Below are 21284 nucleotides of genomic sequence, written 5' to 3'. Positions count from 1 at the left end.
TGCTAGTTAAATTTTCTCACCTCTCACTCACCTAGCAAACACTTTACCCATAAAACAGAAGCCCATAAACAGAAGCAGAACTTGTTCACAATATCATTAGAATAAGAACCCTAATCTTACATGCTTGTTAATAAACACCATCCATAAATATCACAATTAGGATCCAACTTACTCTATGATGATGCAAATATGTGTACATATATTCTACTTTATATCAGAATAATAAAATCATAGACTTAAAGGTATATATAAATGTACTAGTAGGCATAAAAGAAACACACAAAAATCTCTCTAAAAATAAGGAAAAAACATCATATCGATCTCAACCAAACTGAGACAACCATATAATAGCGTACAGTACTAAAAGCAAAAGCACATGGCATCAAATAAAAGAAAGGAAAAAAAAACAGCGGGCCACATGTATATTCTAGAAAGAGGTGGGAACAAACATAAAAATAAATTATGAAATGGAACCTAGCTAGTTCACCACGATCAGGATAGGGTCCAGTAGGAATTATTTGGATAGTGCTGCAGATGTTGCCTACCTAAAGCTAGTTGGTCAACGCTGTAAGGGCTATTAATGTCATCTGCACCACCACTGATAGCACTACCACCAATGTGACCACCATCAAAGTTTTCACTACTACAGATGCTAGTAGTGCCAATGGCACTAGTATAATTATATGCATTGTCCCTTATCATTCGAGTACCACCAATATCCTCAACTGCGTCACCTTTGAAACTGCTATCAAAGCCATTACCAATGTTACCACCACCACCACCACCAATGTTACTACTACTAAAGTTACCTCCAATACCACCACTAGCATTAGAAATTCCACTTATAAGGTTCCCGCCACCAAGGCTATAACTAAAACAACCACTGCCACTACTAAATCTATCAAAACTGATGCTACCACTAGCACCACCAGTGCAACAACTGAAGCTACCAGCCATGCGACCACCACTATCACTACTAAGATTACCAAATATACCACCAATACTACCATTAAAGCTACCAGCCATGCCACCACTAAAGCTACCAGAATTGCTACCACCTCTAATTCCATTATTAAAGTTGCCACCCGTGGCACTACAAGTTAGTACGAATTCCACCACCAACACCGACAACTCTACCACCACATCCCCTACTAAGATTATCGACACCAATTCCACCAATTGTACTACTATTATCACCACCGCCAATGCCACCAATTCGGCTACTACGGTCACTTCTACCCCTGCCACCAGTTCCACCACTAAAGCTGCTAGCCATGCTACCACCAATGCCACTACTAAGCCTACCCAAATTACCACCAATGCTACCATCACTAATTCCATTATTATCGTTGCCCCCCAATGACAGTACTCTTTAATTAGCACGAACTCCGCCACCAACAATGCCATCACTAATTCCACTAAGATTACTAGTGCCATCCAAATTCCATTACTAAGATTACAGTGCCACCACTACTAATCTACCCAAATTACCATCAATGCTACCACCACTGATGCCATTATTATCGTTGCCCCCAATGACACTCTTTAATTAGCACGAACTCCGCCACCAATAATGCCACCACTAATTCCATTACTAAGATTACTAGTGCCACCCATTGGACTAGTAAAATTACCACCACCAATGCTACCACCCACAATAGTACTACTGGATTGAAGAAAAGCATAACTACTTTTCGAATAGTTTCCCATGTTTTCACGTGGTGCAATCACCGGGCGGACATGATTGTGAGTACCTTCATAAGTGGTGATGACAGTGGAAGGATCTTCTGCTGACCCTTCCACCCTCTTCTTCGCACCACATCCATCACTAGTGCAACGATAGTAGTTCCTGTTTATTCCAAAATAAACATTATTTGCATGACCGACACAAAATCTAGACTCTAAATCTTTGTAAATGATAGATTAAATTAAGCAGTCACATCTTGGGAAAGGGCCTTGTTTCACAGCTATTTGGCCGTATTTCCTCCATCTAAATCCATCGTCCATGTTATCGATATCAGTCCTAGTTAGGAAAACAAATTTATGCTCTTTTTTCTTTCTGGTGCTCATATTCTTGTGCTTAAGCCTGCATATCAACATACCCCGAAGACAACGACATTTATTAAACGTAAATTCAGTAAATTAGTAGACATGCACACAGCTTTACTAAGTAAGATTCTGAGCAACATGTCTGTAAATCAAATCGATCTTTAAATTTGTAAATACCTGAAAAAGAAAAATCAAAACAAAAAATTATGTACAGTTAAATAAACTTACAGTTTCTTATTCTTGTCCTGGACCATGTCCTCTTAATGGCCTTGAGAAATCCGTTTACTGATCTGATCCCCTGTCACTGTTTCATTCGAAGAAGAAGAATTCATCGAGGAACCATCAGGAGTTGCCGGGATATTAATAATCTTCTGTGTAACTCCTGGTACAAAAGGTTCTGGTTGAGGTTGAAGTGCACCAGGCAGCTGCACAACCGACGATGGAGCTCCAACATCAAAAATGGATGTATTTGTACGACAATAAAAATCTCGATTTCTTAACATTTCTGCTAAACCAAAACTTTTAGTATTAAATGGTATGTAAAATATATCTGATGATGAAGCTTCATTAGTAGGTGGATTCTGTTGCCCGGGAAATGGTGGTAATGATGATAAATTTTGTTCACTGCCAAATGGTGGTAATGGTGATGGATTCGAACAAAACTTATCATATATAAAATTTATGAAAAATGTACAAAATTTATGTAACAATGGTACAGGATGATTTTCACAATGATGTAAAGAGGGCAAAATCAATGTTTTTGTAGGATAATAAAAATCTGGATTTCTTAACATTTCTGCTAAATCAAAATTTTCAGTATTAAATTGTATGTCAAATATATCTGATGATGAAGCTTGATGGGTAGCTGGATTAATGATCTGTTGCCCGGGAAATGGCGGTAATGATGATGGATTCTGTTGCCCCAGAAATGGCGGTAATGATGATGGATTCTGTTGCCCGGGAAATGGTGGTAATGATGGATTGGTATTAACATTGGTGTTGTAGAATATCTGTTGGTGTTTGTTCTCCATTTGAAATCTGTTCAAATCAAAAGCTTATTACATAATTATTCGACCATCAAACTCTTCATTTCAACAACACTGCAGTGCAGAAAAGTTCACAAATAAAATACTTAATAAGACAAGCTTAAAACCCCTGCCATGCACCGACTCCATAGATCTTTTTTAATATTACATAATTTTTAAAAAAGACTTGAATTCAATTCTTAATTTTGTTCATTTAAAACTTTAAATGATATCAATTCATGATAATTATATAAGTAAATGTATATGCTCATAACGTTTTAGAACGTTTAAACTTATTTAAGTAATAACATTGGTAATGGAAATATGTTATTATAATGAAATTATTATTTTATTGAAGGTAAAAATTATGTTGGGAACATAAAAAATAATATTATTTTCACATGATGATTACTTAATCGATTAACTATAACTCCATAAAAGATATTTGAAAAAGACAATATTACTCATTAAACGATATAGTTTTATTTATAATTCTAAGTGCATATAAAAAAATATATTTATGTTTTAAATAAATTTTGATTTTTTATTTCACATGAATAGGATACGAATTATAATTAGTCTAATTTTAATTTAATTTATCTCGGACAATGATTTACATCATTTTATTTTTGCCTGATGCCCAATACACCCACCAAATCAAACTAATTCTTTTTAGTTTTTTAATTTTTTTAAAGTCCGGATCAAAAACATAATTTTGTTTTAGACTGAATAATTAGTATATATGTTTTTTTGTTGGTCAAATTGTATTTTTTTTAGTTTTGTGTTTGTCTCAATCAATTTTATAATGTATTTTTTTTTTATCCTCGATAAATAAAATATATTATTTTATTTATCTAAGTTCATTAGTAAATTTTTTTTAGGAGTACTGATAGTATTATTATATTATCTTAACCCGAGTCACATTATATCAGATATTTAGTTTGTTTAAATTTAATTTAGCCTGAAATAACAAATTAGAATGATATAGGACTCGATATTAGTTAAAATTTAAATTGGTAGAAGAAGTTGAATTTAATATAGATTATAGTGATAAAGGGTTCGATATAAAATAGAATTGAAGTTGGTAAAGTAATAGAATAAGTTGAGTTCAATATCAATTAAAATTAGAATTGATTGACCCAATAATTAGAATTAGAATAATAAATACCGACCCACTACCAAACTTTTAATGTTTCGTCTATTATAATATAGTATAGATGTACCTAAACATGTAAATATGGGTCACAAATTCACTTTTCCATATATAAATTGCTAGTAAATATGGGTCACAAATTCAGTTTTCATGTTCACGGTGATGTAAAGAGAGCAAAAAAGATAATTTATTCCGGTGTATTCAACTAGTCAAGTAATGGACAGTTCTTTTTCATACATCATAATCCGTGATACAAAGATATATGTACGAAGAAACAAGGGATATCATGTATACTAGAGGTCTCAGATGAGTTGAGCTTGAGGGAGAGAATTGAACAGAAATCTATTTCAACAACAATGTATATTATATAAAATAAGAACAATGAAAATATGAAGTTTATAGAGTCAAATGGAAAAGTATAGTCTAGAGGAGGAAAACTGGACGAAATGTCTTTTTATGTGACAAAGAGCTGACATTGTATACCAACATCAACAACACTTATATTTTACAAATTAAGGTAAATTCTCATGCTAAAATACAATGCTAAAATACAAGAATTATAGATACCCCTATTTATTATATAATGTATTCATCATTTTTATTTATGTTACCCTCTATACAATCAATGCTACAATAAATTTATAATAAAATATTTTTTATGCGTAGATTAACCCCAAACTACAATTAGATTCTAATATTATTAATTTTAAAGATATAATCAAAAATTAATGATAGATCATAATTAATATTTAATAACTAAATTAACAATTTATATTATATTATATTCTGTTTTATAGTCCATCAAAAAAAATGTGGAAAGTTATATCTGATATGGGCCTAAAATTAGCCTAGAAATATAAATAATTTTGAATTAATTAGACCTGGTATGGTCCAGTAACGAAGCCCACTTACGAGGCCCGAAACTCTGATTATTTATTAATTTCATAATTAATAAATAAGGGAGATTAACATCTCAATAAATGATTCCAATCAGTGATATAAATCTATAAAAGATAGCCCCAAGGGCACCTACACCAACTAGGAATCCGATTCCTTTATTTTAGGACTTCAAAGTCTATTTAAAGTCTGAGAACTTGATCAACAAGTCTCCTATCCCTAGTCCAATTCAAGGACTCTCAACATCCATATAAAGAGACTCATCCCATCAATCAGAACTACGTTTTTTGGCTTGATTCTCCAATTCACAGAGATACGTAGGCATCTCGTAAAGGCAGAGTTAAGCTACGAAAGACGAGAGCAGCCATTAAAGGCCGTGAGCTCCCGAACCTTAGTAATAAATACAGCAAATAATAACCTTAATTTTTTATCCATAACATTTGGTGCCGTCTGTGGGAAAGCACAACAACAACCATGGAGAAAACACGGAGAACAGTTAGAGCCCTTGAAGGAGGAAGAGCAACGGGGACAACCCAAGTGTTTTCGTCAACTGTGGAGGTACCTCCTCATTCGACTTATGCAGCCACACAAGGAAAAGCCCAGATAGGGGCAATTGAACCTCAGCCACAAGGGACGATTCCCTCGGCTACTCAAGGTACGAATCCTCAAGTTCAACAACTACATACACCTGTGAATTATCGACCCATTGGGTACGAGTATTCAACTGTTGTGACTACTAACCCCCCTTATGGGGTACCCCTTTACCCCGAGGTTGGAGGAAGTGGACATGCTGGACGGAGTGAAGTACGGGGGTAATCTCCCCCTACATACGAGGTTTGACTCCTATCCCTGAGGATCAGGAATTTTCTAGTCCTTACACTGAGAGAGACTCTGAATCTTCGGATGATGAAGTAGCCCCAAGAAGGAGACGTGCTGGCAAAGAGCCGATGGCTGATGGTAGCCAACGTCCTAAGAGCACCCAAGGGACGAATCCCCAAGAAGTGCAGGTTAGGATCAGGACTCACGAGGCTGAGATTCAAAGGCTGAGGCGCGACTTGGAGGCGCACTAGTCCACCAGACCCCCGGTACCTCCTAGGGGGAGAAATCCTCCTCCTGTCATAGACTTGGATGGTCCAGTACAGAAAAGGGTTGTTGTCCCAAGGGCTGATCCAAGCAATCTTCTTCCCCTTGGAGATCCTGATGATCCTACTCCTCCCTTCACTCAAGAAATAATGAATGCCTATATCTCAAGGAAGTTCAAGATGCCAACTATCAAAGCTTATGATGGCACAGGAGATCCCGCTAATCATGTTAGGACATTCTCTAATGCACTGCTGTTGCAGCCCGTGAATGATGCTATTATGTGTCGGGCCTTTCCTCAAACCCTGTCGGGTATGGCTCAAAGGTGGTATAGTCATTTTCCCCCGAACTCTATTGGGTCGTTCAGAGAATTAAGTCAGGCTTTTATTAAGCAATTCATCAGCGGGAGAGTACATGAGAAAACTTCAGCATCTCTTATGAGCATTGTGCAGGGGAACAAAGGAATCCTTGAGAGACTACATGAATCATTTCACTAAGGAGGCTTTAAAAGTCCCAGACCTTGATGATAAGGTAGCCATGATAGCACTGTAACAAGGAATTAGGGATGAGTTTTTCAAGATGTCCTTAGCCAAACGCCCCCCTAAAAGCATATTGCAGCTCCAGGATAGGGCAGGAAAGTACATCAAGGTGGAAGAAAGCATGAGGAAGACCGTAGTGAGTAATGAGCCTACTAGAGGCAAGAAGCGGAAAACTGGTCTGGAGTATATCGCTAAGGACAAGTATCCTAGAACCGAGCAAAACCCTGATTCAGCCCCCAAGAAGGGAGGACCTGGGCAAAAGTTCAATGAATACGCTAAGCTGAATGCTCCTAGAAGCCAGATCTTGATGGAGATCGAGAAAAATTGAGATATTCCTTGGCCTAAGCCCTTGAAGGCTGATCCTGCCAAGCTAGATAAAAGCAAGTATTGTAGATTTCACAAAGATGTTGGCCATGACACCGATGAGTGTAGACAGCTGAAAGATGAAAATGAGTTCCTCATTCTAAAAGAAAGATTGAACAAATACACACTACTAGAAATATGGGATCAGACATCGGTTCAGAACCGATGTTAAAAAAAATCTGAACCGATGTCATAGCGTGTGATGTTAAATGTCATCAGCCTTTGACATCGGTTAACAGCCGATGTCTATTACAGTGCTATACATCAGTTTTAAGATTAAATGTGATGTCTTTGCAAAATAATTTAGCTTATATTACAGTATTTTTAGGTGAATATGAGTATATTATGAGGTATTTATCCATTAAAACATGAAACCTACAAGCTCTAAAAGCCATTTATTAAAAAATTTCGAACAAACCGATGTGAAATGCTAGATCAGACATCAGTTAGATTAGTTGCCCGATGTGAAATGTCTGATCAGACATCGGTTAAATTGGCCCCCCAATGTAAAATGATGGATAAGACATGGGTGTTCTTCACGAAACTGATGTTAAATCTTTTTGTTTAACATCAGCCAATTTCTCTGACCGATGTTATTTGACTTAAAATACATTGAGTTTCTTTTCAGAACCGATGTCAAATGTCTATTTCACATCGGTTTTTTAGTTCTTTTTTGTTTAATATTATTTTACATGATGTCTTTTGTACATTTTTTACATCGGTTTACATTTACCATTGTGATGTTAGTGTGGTGTAAATTACATGCCATCCTGGTCCTATTTTATAGCCACATGAACCAATTGCATATAAACAACCAAAAAAATATCAAACAATGCAACATCCAACAAAACATAAAGCTACATTGATACCAAATTTCTTAACATATAATATTCCAACAATCAATTCGGACATACATTCCAAGTCTAAAATACATATCCCAACCAATAACAATAAAATAACTTAGTTATCCAGACTCTTTTAACTAAGGACTTGTCAAGAGTTTATACATGACCAAAAAAATTAAAGTAAAACGCATACTTGAATACACAAGTTCAGGAATGGGCTAATCTATTTCTCCTCTTAGGAGGCTTAATTAGGAAGATACAGAGCAAATACTGTAAACTCTACCATGTGTTCTTAAAATTGTTTTCATTTACTACTTTTTACTTTTTAGTAGTTATGGTCTGCTAAAATCTTAAAATGAGTTACATGATAGGATTTATAAGACTGCTAGTACTAGTATAACTTTCTGGTTAAAATGTTGTTACTTTGTTGTATTGACTGTTGATTAGATAATCATCTTTTTAATGAATAGTTGAGCTGTGAAATACAAAATTTGATAAGCTGAATCTTTATATTAACTAAAAATACATGGTTCAACCATGTTGTAACAAGTAACACATGTTTTTCAGGAAAAAAGAAAATAAAAGAAATACAACGACTAGTAGGATTTGTAGAAGTAGACGACATTTTGATAAGAAAATTCTCAGTAATTTTCACAAACAGTTGTTGTGCAATATCAATTAAGTAGAGGTATCCGAAGATCGACACTTTCAGATCAGCAATAGTTCGATAAACTAGCATTATTCAACTAAATCAACAACATTTAGATGAAAAATCAATCAATTGGAACAACACGAAGAACTTTGGATCAATAATATAGATAACACAAACATCCATACATATGAACAAAAAAGATAATTCAACTAAATCAGCCAACATATCAAATTGCACATTCAATAACATATATAAATTAACATATGTAACACAAGAGATAGAATTACCTTAAACTCGATTCAAACCCTAAAGGCCCAAATTAAAATCGAATGAAGCCCCAAACTTGAAACAGGTCCTAATTTCGAAATTAGCACTGAAAAAAAGAGAAAAATTGAATCAATTGAAAAAACCCTAAAATAAGGGTGCACATATGTGTAAGAAAGAGGGGAGAGGGGAGTGCAGAGATGTGTGTGTAATAAAGAAGTAAGTGTGTGTTCACATACAGTGTGTGTATAGCAGGGAGGGAGGGAGAGAGACAGAGAGCACGAGGGAGAGGTAGAGAGAGAGATGTACACAAGAACTCGACGATATTTTTGGAATGAAACCCATGGCCCTTTTCAAGCTCTAAAGCCACTACGTAGGTCTAACCTTACCAATTTGAAGCTCGATTTGGTTCCTAATCAGATCCAATTTTAGTGTCGATTATGTACTAGCTTCTAATTAGGGTTTACGAGAGGGAGTGGCAAGAAAAGAAATAAAGAGAAGAGAGATGAGTGAGAGTCGTGGTGTTTGAGATGAAGTTGATGTTCGAGAGAGAGAGAGACAGAAACAGAGAGGTGCTAGAGAGAGAGTCGGGCGTGCGAGTAAAGAGGGAAAGAGGGGAGATAGTTTTGGAAAGAGGGAAATGAAATATGTGTAAAGGGGGAACAATTTTTTTTTTGTTAAAATTAAAGGGGGAAAACTGTACTGAAATCAGGGGAAAAAGACAAGTAAATTTTTTATTTTTTTAAAAAAGGCCATAGACAACGGTTAACAAAATTAACCGATGTCAAAGCTAAACGCATATATTTGGCCTTTTTAATTTCTGAACATAGACAACGCCTACTATGTGAAACCGATGTCAGTATTCTTATTCAACATCGCTTTTTTCTAAACCGATGTTAAACAGGATTTTAACATCGGGTGCATTACATGCCGATATCTAAGCACCGATGTCGTATCTACTATTTCTAGTAGTGACACTGGAGAAGGAGGGGATAGGAATAACAATGGAAGAAATAACTTTAAAGATCGTAGGAGGGACCAAGACGATCAGGGCGGAATTCCCATCCTAGAGGATCGATTATAAATACAATCATTGGAAGACCACAACCTCGAGGGCCTGTGATAAACACAATTTTTGGAGGACCAACTGCTGCTGGGTTATCCAAGAACTCCAAGAAAGCGTATGCCCGAGAAGTTATGCATATTGTTGGGGAAGCCCCGAAGAGGGCCAGGACATGAGTAACAATATCTTTTGATGATTCTGATCTGGAGGGTCTGAAATTTCCCCATGACGACCCGTTAGTTTTAACCCCGATATAGGGAACAACCCAGTGAGAAGGGTCCTTGTGGATAATGGTGCTCCACTGGATATCTTGCTCCATGACGCCTTTTTGAGGATGGGATATAATGACTCCCAATTGACCCCAACCGATATGCCAATATATGGGTTTGCGGGAGTGGAGTGCCCCGTTGAAGGGATAATCAAGTTGCCAACAACCATAGGACAGGAACCAAGGCAAGCAACTCTTGGACTTTGTGGTGGTGAAGGCTAGTTCGACTTACAATGCTATCATGGGAAGAACAGGGATACACGCTTTCAAGGCAGTCCCTTCTTCCTACCATTCAGTTATGAAGTTTCCTACCCGGGATGGGATCGGTGAAGAGAGAGGAGACCAAAAAATGGCTAGAAGCTGTTATGTGGCCTCTTTGAGGGCAGATGGAGTTGGGGGGCAGGTTCTTCTTATTGAAAATCTAGATATCTGAGAGAATGATGAGAAAAGAGGAAAGCCAGCTGAAGACTTGATTTCAATTCCTTTAGCCCCCGAAGATCCTGAGAAGGTGACTTTTATTGGAGCAACGCTCGAGGAGCCCCTTAGAGGGAAGTTGGTGAAATTTTTGCAAGAAAATAGTGACGTATTTGCATGGTCAGCATCTGATATGCCAGGCATAGATCCACAACTGATTACTCACAAGATGAATGTGGACCCAAATCGGAAGACAGTGAAACAAAAGAAAAGAAGTTTTGCTCCAGAAAGGCAAGAAGCTATAAAACAGGAAGTGGAGAAGCTCTTAGAGGCTGGTTTTATTGAGGAGATTCAATTTCCAGAGTGGTTAGCAAACCCTGTAATGGTGAAGAAGGCCAATGGAGAATGGAGGATGTGTGTGGACTTCACTGGTCTAAATGATACCTGTCCTAAGGACTATTTCCCGTTACCAAGGATCGATACTTTGATAGATGCCACTACTGGGCATGAAATGCTGAGCTTCATGGATGGATTTAGTGGATATAACCAGATTAAGATGCACAAGGATGACATTCCAAAGGTATCATTCATCACTGAATTTGGTATTTATTGTTATCTTGTTATGACATTTGGTCTTAAGAATGCAGGAGCCACCTATCAAAGTTTGGTAAATAAAATTTTTAAGGATCTTATTGGCAAGACTATGGAAGTCTATGTTGACGACATGTTAGTCAAGAGTCTAGTAAAGCCTGATCATATAACCCATTTAAGGGAAGCTTTGAGGTCCTGAGGTATCACAAGATGATGTTAAATCCTACAAAGTGTGCGTTCGGAGTAGGATCTGGAAAATTTTTGGGATTGATGGAACCACCAAAAACTGTCAAGGATGTTCAGAAGCTCACAGGAAGGGTTGCTGCGCTGGGACGATTCGTCTCCAAGTCAGGAGACAAGTGCTTTTCATTCTTCAAGTCACTAAAGAACATTAAGGACTTTGTATGGAGTGAGGTAAACCAGAAGGCATTCGAGGAGTTAAAGCAATATATGGCCCAGGCCCCGTTGTTGGGCAAACCAGCTTTGAATGAAGTTTTATACTTGTACTTGGCTGTTTCAGAGAGTGCTTTGAGCGCTGTGTTGGTTAAGGAGGAACTGAAAATCCAGAACCCCGTAAACTATGTCAGCAAAATTCTGCATGGTGCTGAGTTGAATTATTCAACTATTGAGAAATTTGCTCTAGCCTTGGTAATGGCTTCAAGAAAATTACGTCCTTACTTTCAGGCTCATCAAATTGAGGTACTAACAAATCAGCCCTTGAGAAATATCATTCATAGTCCCAAGGCTAGTGGGAGGTTGATCAAATGGGCAATAGAGCTGGGAGAGTTCGATATCAAGTATAAGCCACGGACGACAATAAAGGCCCAGGCATTAGCTGACTTCATGGTGGAATGTACCTTACCCAACCAAGAAGTCGGGGGGCAGGAAGATACCATACCTGAAGACAAGGAAGTTGATAAGGGGGACAAAGAGAAGGATGATAAGGAGAAAGAATATTGGGTTCTCTATTTTGATGGAGCATCAAAAACAAATTCAAGTGGAGCAGGATTGGTTTTACAAAGCCCTGATGGGTTCTTGATTGAATATGCCATGAAGTTAGACTTCCCGACTACAAACAATGAGGCAGGATATGAAGCCCTGATAGCTGGCCTCGGCCTAGCAGGGACACTTAGAGTCAAGAACTTAAAAGTCCGTGGAGACTCGAAGCTGATCATATCCCAGATAAAGGGAGAGTTTGAGGAAAGGGATGATACGATGGTTAAGTATGTCCGCCTAGTACGGGCTGTGATGACCCAATTCGATGAATGCCATATTGAGCACATTCCAAGGGAGGAAAATGCTAAGGCAGATGCATTGTCAAAGTTTGCTTCATCTGAGATAGAAGAAAGTTCTGGAAATGTATACTTTCATGTTTTGAAAACACGGAGCATTGATGTTAAGCTTGTGGCTCCTATAGGCTTGAGGACATCATGGTTAGATCCCATTAATGCTCACATTCAAACCGGTTGGTTGCCAAACGATGCTACTGAAGCACGAAAATTGGTTGTTCGAGCACTAAGATACTCTTTGATATATGGAATTCTGTATAAAAGATCTTTCGTGGTTCCCTACTTAAGGTGTCTCAGGCCCGATGAGGCACGCTTGGCTCTTGAAGAAGTACATGAAGGCATATGTGGGCAACACTTGGGGGGCAGGGCCTTAGCTCATAAGATAACCCGTTTAGGCTTCTATTGGCCAGAAAATGATGGCTGATGCCAAAGAATATGTGAAAAAGTGTGACCGCTGTCAAAAGCACGCACCAGTTGTTAGACAACCCCCCGAGATGCTGACCTCCATCAACTCGCCCATCCCCTTTGCTATGTGGGGAATGGATATTCTGGGGCCTTTCCCCATGGCCACGACACAAAGGAAGTTTTTGATTGTAGCCATTGATTATTTTACCAAGTGGATTGAAGCCAAGCCCTTGGCCAAAATCACAACTAAGCAGGTTGCACAATTCCTGTGGGAAAATATCATGTGCCGGTTTGGAATTCCCCGCATCCTAGTCACTGACAATGGAACACAATTCAACGAGGAATTCAAGAAGTACTATGAAGAAAATGAAATTGAGTTACGGTTCACCTCTGTGGCTCACCCGCAAGCCAATGGGCAAGCAGAAGTTGCGAATCGAATAATCCTGGATGGACTAAAGAAGAGGATCGAGAAGTCGAGGAATAACTGGGTAGATGAAATACTCCCAATACTATGGGCCTATAGGATTACATGTAGAGTCACGACTAGAGCAACTCCTAGCATATGGGGTAGAAGCAGTTGTTCCCGTAGATATATCACATTCCTCTCCCAGGATTCAAGCTTTCAATGCTGAGGAGAATGAGGAAGGCCAAAGATTAGCCCTGGATCTAATTGGTGAAGTCCGAGATGAGGCACATCCGAAGATAGTGGAGTATCAGAAAAAGGCTTTGTTCTACTACAACCTAAGGGTTAAAGAAAGGTTCTTCAAACAGGGTGACTTAGTCTTGAGGAAGGTGGAAACTTCTGGTGTAGGGCAGAAAGGGAATCTTGCCCCAAATTGGGAAGGTCCATACAAGGTCAAGAGTGTACAGGGTAGAGGAACCTACAAGCTGGAGACTATGGATGGTATTGAAGTCCCAAGAACTTGGCATGCACAAAACCTGAAGGTTTACTATGTATAAAGCCATTAAACATGATTCTCATTTGTCAAGATGACAAGTAGGTTGAAAAGCACCTTGAAGCTTTGCTTGCTTAGGATTTACATGTTTTAGCTTTATTTTTGAAGATTATTAGGAGATGTGTTAGGGATGAATCCCAAGAGTTGCTATAAACTTGTATTACAATTGTTTAGTTCATCTTATCATAGAACAGTTTGGTGCATACTATATATGGTTGAGTTTGCTTATCTATTTTAGTACAAGTACGAGGAAAATAAGGGACAACTTTTAAAAAGCTAGCAAACTAATAGTACAAGTACTTGAAAGGGATGGTAGAAAAGCAAACAAATAACTTAAAATAACATAATAAACCCCGAAGGGTAATAAGTTCCCAATACGAATAAGTCAATACATAAAAAGCCACGATGGGCCAAATAAGAAAAACAAACTACTCAAAATCCTTGAAAAAGTCATCATCAATGTTTTCCTCATCGTCAGCAGTAGAAGGGGGAACGGGCTTATCTCCCATAGGATCAGCATCTCGAGGAGAAGCAGTTGTGGCCTCAACGGAAGCATCTCGAGGAGAAGCATCTCCCATAGGATCAGCATCTCGAGGAAAAACATCTCGAGGAGAAGAGGCTCTTGCCCAGGAATAGCAGGGACTGGATAGGCTGCGAGAGTCACCTCCGGGATCTTCTTCCCAATCTCCTCCACTATCTGCCCCCAGCAGCTAGAAAAGGTCTCCGGGAAATTAGCATCGTACTCAGCATTCAGGACATCTAAAAAGTCCGGGAAATTAACTCTTAAAATAGCAAACCAAATAAATTTATTTTGTTTAAAACATTTATCATATCACTAATATATATAGATCTTCATATCCTTACGGTTGGATCATTCTTAAGTTATTTTGAAAAAATTATAGCATTAATATGGGACTAAACAATATTAAGAAGGACTGGTCAAACTACTAGTTGACTGTTAAAATAGCAAACCAAATAAATTTATTTTTTTCTAAAATTTATATCATATTACTAATATATATATAGATATTTCCATCCTTATGGTTGGATAATTCATAAGTTATTTTGAAAAAATCATAACATTAATATGGGACTAAACAATATTAAGAAGTACTGGTCAAACTACTATTTGACTGTTAAAATAGCAAACCAATTAAATTTATTTTTTTTCTAAAATTTTTATTATATCACTAATATTTATAGATCTTCACATTCTTATGATTGGATCTTTCATAAGTTATTTTGAAAAAATCATAACATTAATATGAGATTAAACAGTATTAAGAAGTACTGGTCAAACTACTAGTTGACTTTTAAAATAGCAAATAAAATAAATATATTTTTTTTAAAATTTATATCATATCACTAATATATATAAATCTTCACATCCTTATGGTTGGACCATTCATAAGTTATTTTGAAACAATCATAACATTATTATGAGACTAAACAGTATTAAGAAGTACTGGTCAAACTACTAGTTGACTGTTAAAATAGCAAACCAAATAAATTTATTTTTTTCTAAAACTTTTATCATACCACTAATATATATAGATCTTCACATCCTTACAGTTGAATCATTCATAAGTTTTTTTGAAAAAATCATATCATTAATATGAGACTAAACAATATTAAGAAGTACTGGTCAAACTACTAGTTGACTGTTAAAATAGCAAACCAAATAAATTTATTTTTTTCTAAAACTTTTATCATATCACTAATATATATAGATCTTCACATCCTTATGGTTGGATCATTCATAAGTTATTTTGAAAAAATCATAACATTAATTGTGGTGATTTATTTCTCATGAGGGTTTTGTTGATCCTAGGAATGTTGGCAAGGTATATAAATTGTGTCGATCCATTTATGGATTGAATCAATCCTCTAGGAGATGGAATATCTGTTTTGATGAAATAGTCACAGAGTATGGCTTTGTTCAAAATGAAGATGAACCTTGTGTTTACAAGAAGGTTAGTGGGAGCTATGTGGCATTCATAGTACTATATGTTGATGATATACTACTAATGGGGAATGACATACCTTCTCTAAAGGCTGTTAAGACTTGGTTATGGAGCAATTTCTCTATGAAAGACTTAGGAGAGGCATCCTACATTCTAGGAATGTGGATCTATAGAGAAAGATCTAGAAGGATGATCGGTCTAAGTCAGAGCACATACATTGATAAGGTTTTGCATCATTTTGGAATGCAAAATGCAAAAAAGGGGATATGTCCCCGTGTCTCAAGGGATAACGATCTCTAAGGACCAGTGTCCGAAATCATTGGATGAGAAGGACCACATGAATAAAGTTCCATATGCTTCAGCAATTGGATCTATCATGTATGCAATGGTATGTACTCGCCCAGATGTCTCGTATGCCTTGAGCATGACGAGCAGATACTAGTCTAATCCGGGTGAAGGTCACTGGACGGCAGTCAAGAATATTCTTAAGTACTTGAAAAGAACTAAAGATTCATTCTTGGTGTATGGAGGAGAAGAGAAACTCGTTCTAAAAGGTTACACCGATGCAAGTTTCCAAACAGAAAGAGATGATATTGTATCACTGTCTGGTTTTTTGTTTTGTCTAAACGGAGGTGCTGTAAGCTGGAAGAGTTCAAAGCAAGAAACAATAGCTGATTCTACAATGGAGGCTGAGTACATTGCAGCTTATGAAGCAGCTAAGGAGGCCATTTGGATTCAAAAGTTCATTTCTGATTTGGGAGTGGTTCCATCGATCGCAAATCCCATTGATCTATACTGTGATAATAATGGAGCCATTGCACAGGCTAAAGAACCTAGATCACACTCCCGGGCTAAACATATACTCAGGAGATTTCATCTTATTCGAGAGATTAATGAAAGGGGTGATATACACATATGTAAAGTGCACACAAATGATAACATTGCAGACCCACTGACCAAAGGCTTGTCGCAGCAGAAGCACGATGGTCATACTAGTTCCATGGGTATTAGATATATGGGTGATTGGCTCTAGTGCAAGTGGGAGATTATTAGTGTAGGTGCCCTAGAGGTAATACATTATTCTTTTAAATATTTATGTCAGTTGATCATTCAATAAATGTATTTATTATGACCTTAATTACTGTGATATTTTGTTAGCATAATAAATGTCCTTAGAATCATGATACACATTGTATAGTTTAAGTACATGACTTGAACTTGAGCTTATATAATATATCATATTCTTAAAGGTCCCTAGTCGAGTGTTATTATATAGGACAATAATAATACATAGATAGACTAGTATATTGTTCGACAAGATAACCACATCTCATTGGTTATAAGTATGAGGATACTAAAGTCAATACATAGGTACATGTGAGAGTACATGGTACTGGATAGACCCACAGTGAGATTCTTCATGTTTAATAAAGTCATAAGAAAGACTCACAGTGATAATGGTGTAACGATCCTTTGACTTGAAATCGTTATATTTCTATAGGAGGATTAATATACTTTGACTATATTAAAAGTTACTTTTGATCGGGTGATGATAAAAGTGGACATCGGGTATATCATCAGTCATATGAGAAATATGAATGATAGATAAAGGATTTAACCCTCCTATAATTAGGAGAGATATTATTGGCCTCTTGATTGAGTGAGATTATAAAAGCATGGCCATGCTCAAATAATGATTTGTCTTGATAATCTACTCATGGATCAAGTAAACTCGTATTAAATGTTGAAGAGGATGACTAAATACATGCCTCAAGTTTAATCTATAATATGTATAGTTAAAGGGATTATATTACATGAAAAACATTAATCACGAAAGGTTTTATCTAATCATGATTTAATTATTATTTAATTGGGTAATAATGATGTATTACTAGATACCACTCATTGTTTATAATTTTATTAGAGAATAAAATTATTGCCAATTAAATAATAGCCTATAGGGTCGCACAAATAGAGCACTTAATGGAATAGTTAATTTAAATTATGGATTTAAATTAATTGATGATTATTTGAATTTTATTATTATTAAGTAAGACTTAATTAAGATAATATAAATTCGAATTAAAAGGAATGTTATTTGCACATAATAATTAAGTATGACTTAGTTATTAATTAAATAATAGAAATTCGTTTTCATTATTTAATCCAATACCTACTAGGGTTGGGCTTTGCTGTTATGGGCCCTTTTTAATCAGCCATTATAAATACATAATGATAGGTTAAAAAGGCTTGTACGTTTTGAGAAAACCCTAGCAGCAAAGAGAGGCAGAGGCAATTTGGATTGTCAAGAAGGAAGCTAGTACATCCATTCCATAGTCAAGTTCGTGAGACGTTCTTGAAGGTGCTCGTGTGGATACCATAGAGGTGTTTCTTCGAGAGGTAGACACAAAGCGTGATAGCTAGGATCTTCGTTGAGTTCGTGAAAGTTAAGCTCTTGAAAGGTATGATTCGTTATCTCCATAATCTGCCCATAATTATACATGGATCCTGTTTTTGGGTTTCGAAATTTTGTTTTTATTTACGTTATATTCACTGCGTTTTATGCCTTCGGAACCCAACAAAATCTTCCTCCTAGCTATGCACTTCCATTTGGTTGACTTGCAACTCATGGAAGTTGACCTGCAATCACTTTGAACTTGAACTTGACCTATTTTACTTCCTTAAACTTGATCTATGCAATCCCTGAGTCATACCACTTCATGTCTTCCTTTCTTCTGAGCTTCGTCTTCAATCTTCGAACAGTTTTCTTGAATACGAATCTCACTTGACATTCTTTCGAATGATAGTACTTAGTTTCTTTTCACGGATCAGTGACGCCTAGTGCAATGGTCTTGTTCATAGACGACTAGTTCCGCTCTCAGGCCTTCATACTATGGACTATATAATTCACTGTCAAGTCTTCTACCATATCAAATCAGCTTCACTGAAACCCTTATGACCTTCACACCAATCCAGATTTCTACTTCAAATATCTTCAACCTTATTCCTTCGATAAATGAACATATTAATGAACTTCCTTCGAACATCTGTTGACGACTTCTTCACTGTAGCTCTCCATATCATAGTGTATATGTCTAGTCTTCTATCTTCGTACTGGTTTCAATGGATATAGGATTATTTGCAAGTCCTGTCTATGTTGAGTTATCATCCTCTGCATTGTTTTCATAGATGAATCTATCTTTACTTTTCAACTACTTCTATATCCAACAATCTCCCCCTATTTAACTGTTATACATGACAGTCAAATTTATACTAGAGAAGTATCAATTTGGAGGATAACTCAACTAACAATAACCAAAAATCTTCAATCAGCTTTCAACATTGATGTCCTGGACTTGGAAATAATACTATCTTATATCTTCTACACTCATACTTATTCAGCTCTGGCAGAGAACAACATCTTCTCTCCCTTTAGTAGAAATGCAAAAGATACGTCTTCAAAATCTCCATATTTCCCCCCTTAGATAATCAACATTTGTAGGTAGGAAAAATATCTTAGGTGACCTATCCAGTCTTCTTCTAAGTTGAAGAAGGTTGTTCCCCCTTAGTTGAATAAGGATATCCACCAGTTTTTGTTCCACATTTCTCCCCCTTTGTCCAATACTGGGAAAAATGTTTTTGTGTTGCCATATTTATTCTCCCCCTTAGTTGAGTAATCCTTTAAATGTAGACTACAGAAACTAAATCTCCCACCAAGTATAATTCAGAGAGAAAAGAAGTTCCAGGATTCTCAACTCAAGAAAAGAACTACCCTTATATCACCAAAAATTCCCTTCCAGCTTCCTTATATCTCCCAAGAAACATAATTCCATAACCGTAACCAGGAGAGAACCTCATACAGAAAAAGTCCTCAACCCCAGATCATCACAGCATTCTGAGAATATTACAAACAAAACCATGCTAGAATAAGAAGAGGTGCTACAAATTTCCTCACAGTGCAAGTGTGTGATTTCTGTTTAGTGTCCTCACAGTTTGTTTCACTCCTCTCTACACTCAAGTGTTTGAACTCATCCTCACAAGTGTTTCACTCCACTCAGAGCTCCAAAAGTCCAACAATGAATGTACCTGCAAGAAAATCCTTTTCATGGAAAAGTTGCCTTCCATCTTCAAGGATGAAAACTCGCAGTCAAGAGATTCAGAAATATTCCTTTTGAGAGGGGAAATTAGGATTCTATAAAGTGGCAGAATTCCTGATATCCCTCAACTTCTATAAAGAAGCATACCTTATAAACTCGTCAGATGATATCTGAGTCCTCATTTACAAGTTGCTATTTTGACTTAGTCAAAATCATATCCAGATTTGAATTCTGGGAAGATAACCAGTGATCAATGATATGTCATTAGGGATCAAAGGTTTCTTCTTATGTTACTTAGACATGAATCAAAGATAATGGTCTTAGGATAAACCAGAGTACCAGAATCTCATCAGAGTTAGAATCCATATGGATCTCAGATTTAATTAAAATTAAATCTCAAGTTCTATCAGCGACCTTGAGATGGTTTGATAAACTTGTTCCGTCAAAACCTTCCTTGTGTGTGAAACTCACACGTGCATTGTAATATTTGAGGTAAGGTAGTGACTCTCATTCAGATGCCTTGGCTGACTGGCGAATTTTCAATAGAAATACAATCTGTTGAGAGAATGCTTCTAGTAACAGTTTCAGTGCCTTTTTCAGCTTTACATTCTTTTGAGAGAATATAAATGGGCTTTACAGTTGTGTCAGGATTTCAATACTCCACTACTTTGTGAGAGACAGAGTTGTAGGGTTTACCTTTCCTTCCTTATGTGGTGCTGCTTGGCACTATCTCCCTCACTCAACTCAACTCTAGTTATCAAGGTTCAGAATGCAACTGATCATGTGGTTTTCATGTATCAGAGCAAAAGCTTTGGATAAATTCTGTTTGAGGAGTGTTTGGTTCTATGACTTTGGTCATAACCTATTGGTTTGATAGGCTCATAGTCAGCTTCCTAAGCCACTGGGGCAGTTATAAGTTTCAGAATACTAGGACTGAGCCTTAGTAATAATCCACAAAGTTTCAAAATGCTTAAGGATCAAGGAATGATACCTTAGAAGTAACCACAGAGAACACATGACAAGATCTACTACAAGAGATCATTCAATGTGTTATTGTGTGGTGTTTCAACTTGAAGTACATTCTGAAAGATTGGTCATACCAGAACTTTACCTTAGATGCTTTCTATACTTAGATATTCAGTGCAAGACTTAAATAGCAACAGAGTTAGTAGCAATGGTAAATAGCATTATGTATTGATTTAGAATTGAGTAAGTAGAATAATTCTTTCTAGAGAATGTATCAGAACTACATGGATGAAACATGTGATAAAGATGGAAGAAATACTCTACTCATTTTAGTTCTAAACCAATATAAAGGGTTATCTAGCATATAGCAATCATATTTTTCAAGTATTTTGTCAAGTATGTAC

The 21284-nt window shown here is 36.6% G+C and overlaps 1 pseudogene; it reads right to left on the bottom strand.

Moving 5' to 3' along the window:
* Positions 1–492: 492 nt before the first annotated feature.
* Positions 493–3080, bottom strand: LOC141660580 (uncharacterized; annotated as a pseudogene).
* Positions 3081–21284: the final 18204 nt, after the last annotated feature.

This window comes from Apium graveolens, chromosome 5, assembly GCF_009905375.1.
Source record: "Apium graveolens cultivar Ventura chromosome 5, ASM990537v1, whole genome shotgun sequence".
Classification (NCBI taxonomy): Eukaryota; Viridiplantae; Streptophyta; class Magnoliopsida; order Apiales; family Apiaceae; genus Apium; species Apium graveolens.
The sequence above is the reverse complement of the archived record's forward strand: the minus strand, read 5'-3'. Positions and strand labels throughout refer to the sequence as shown.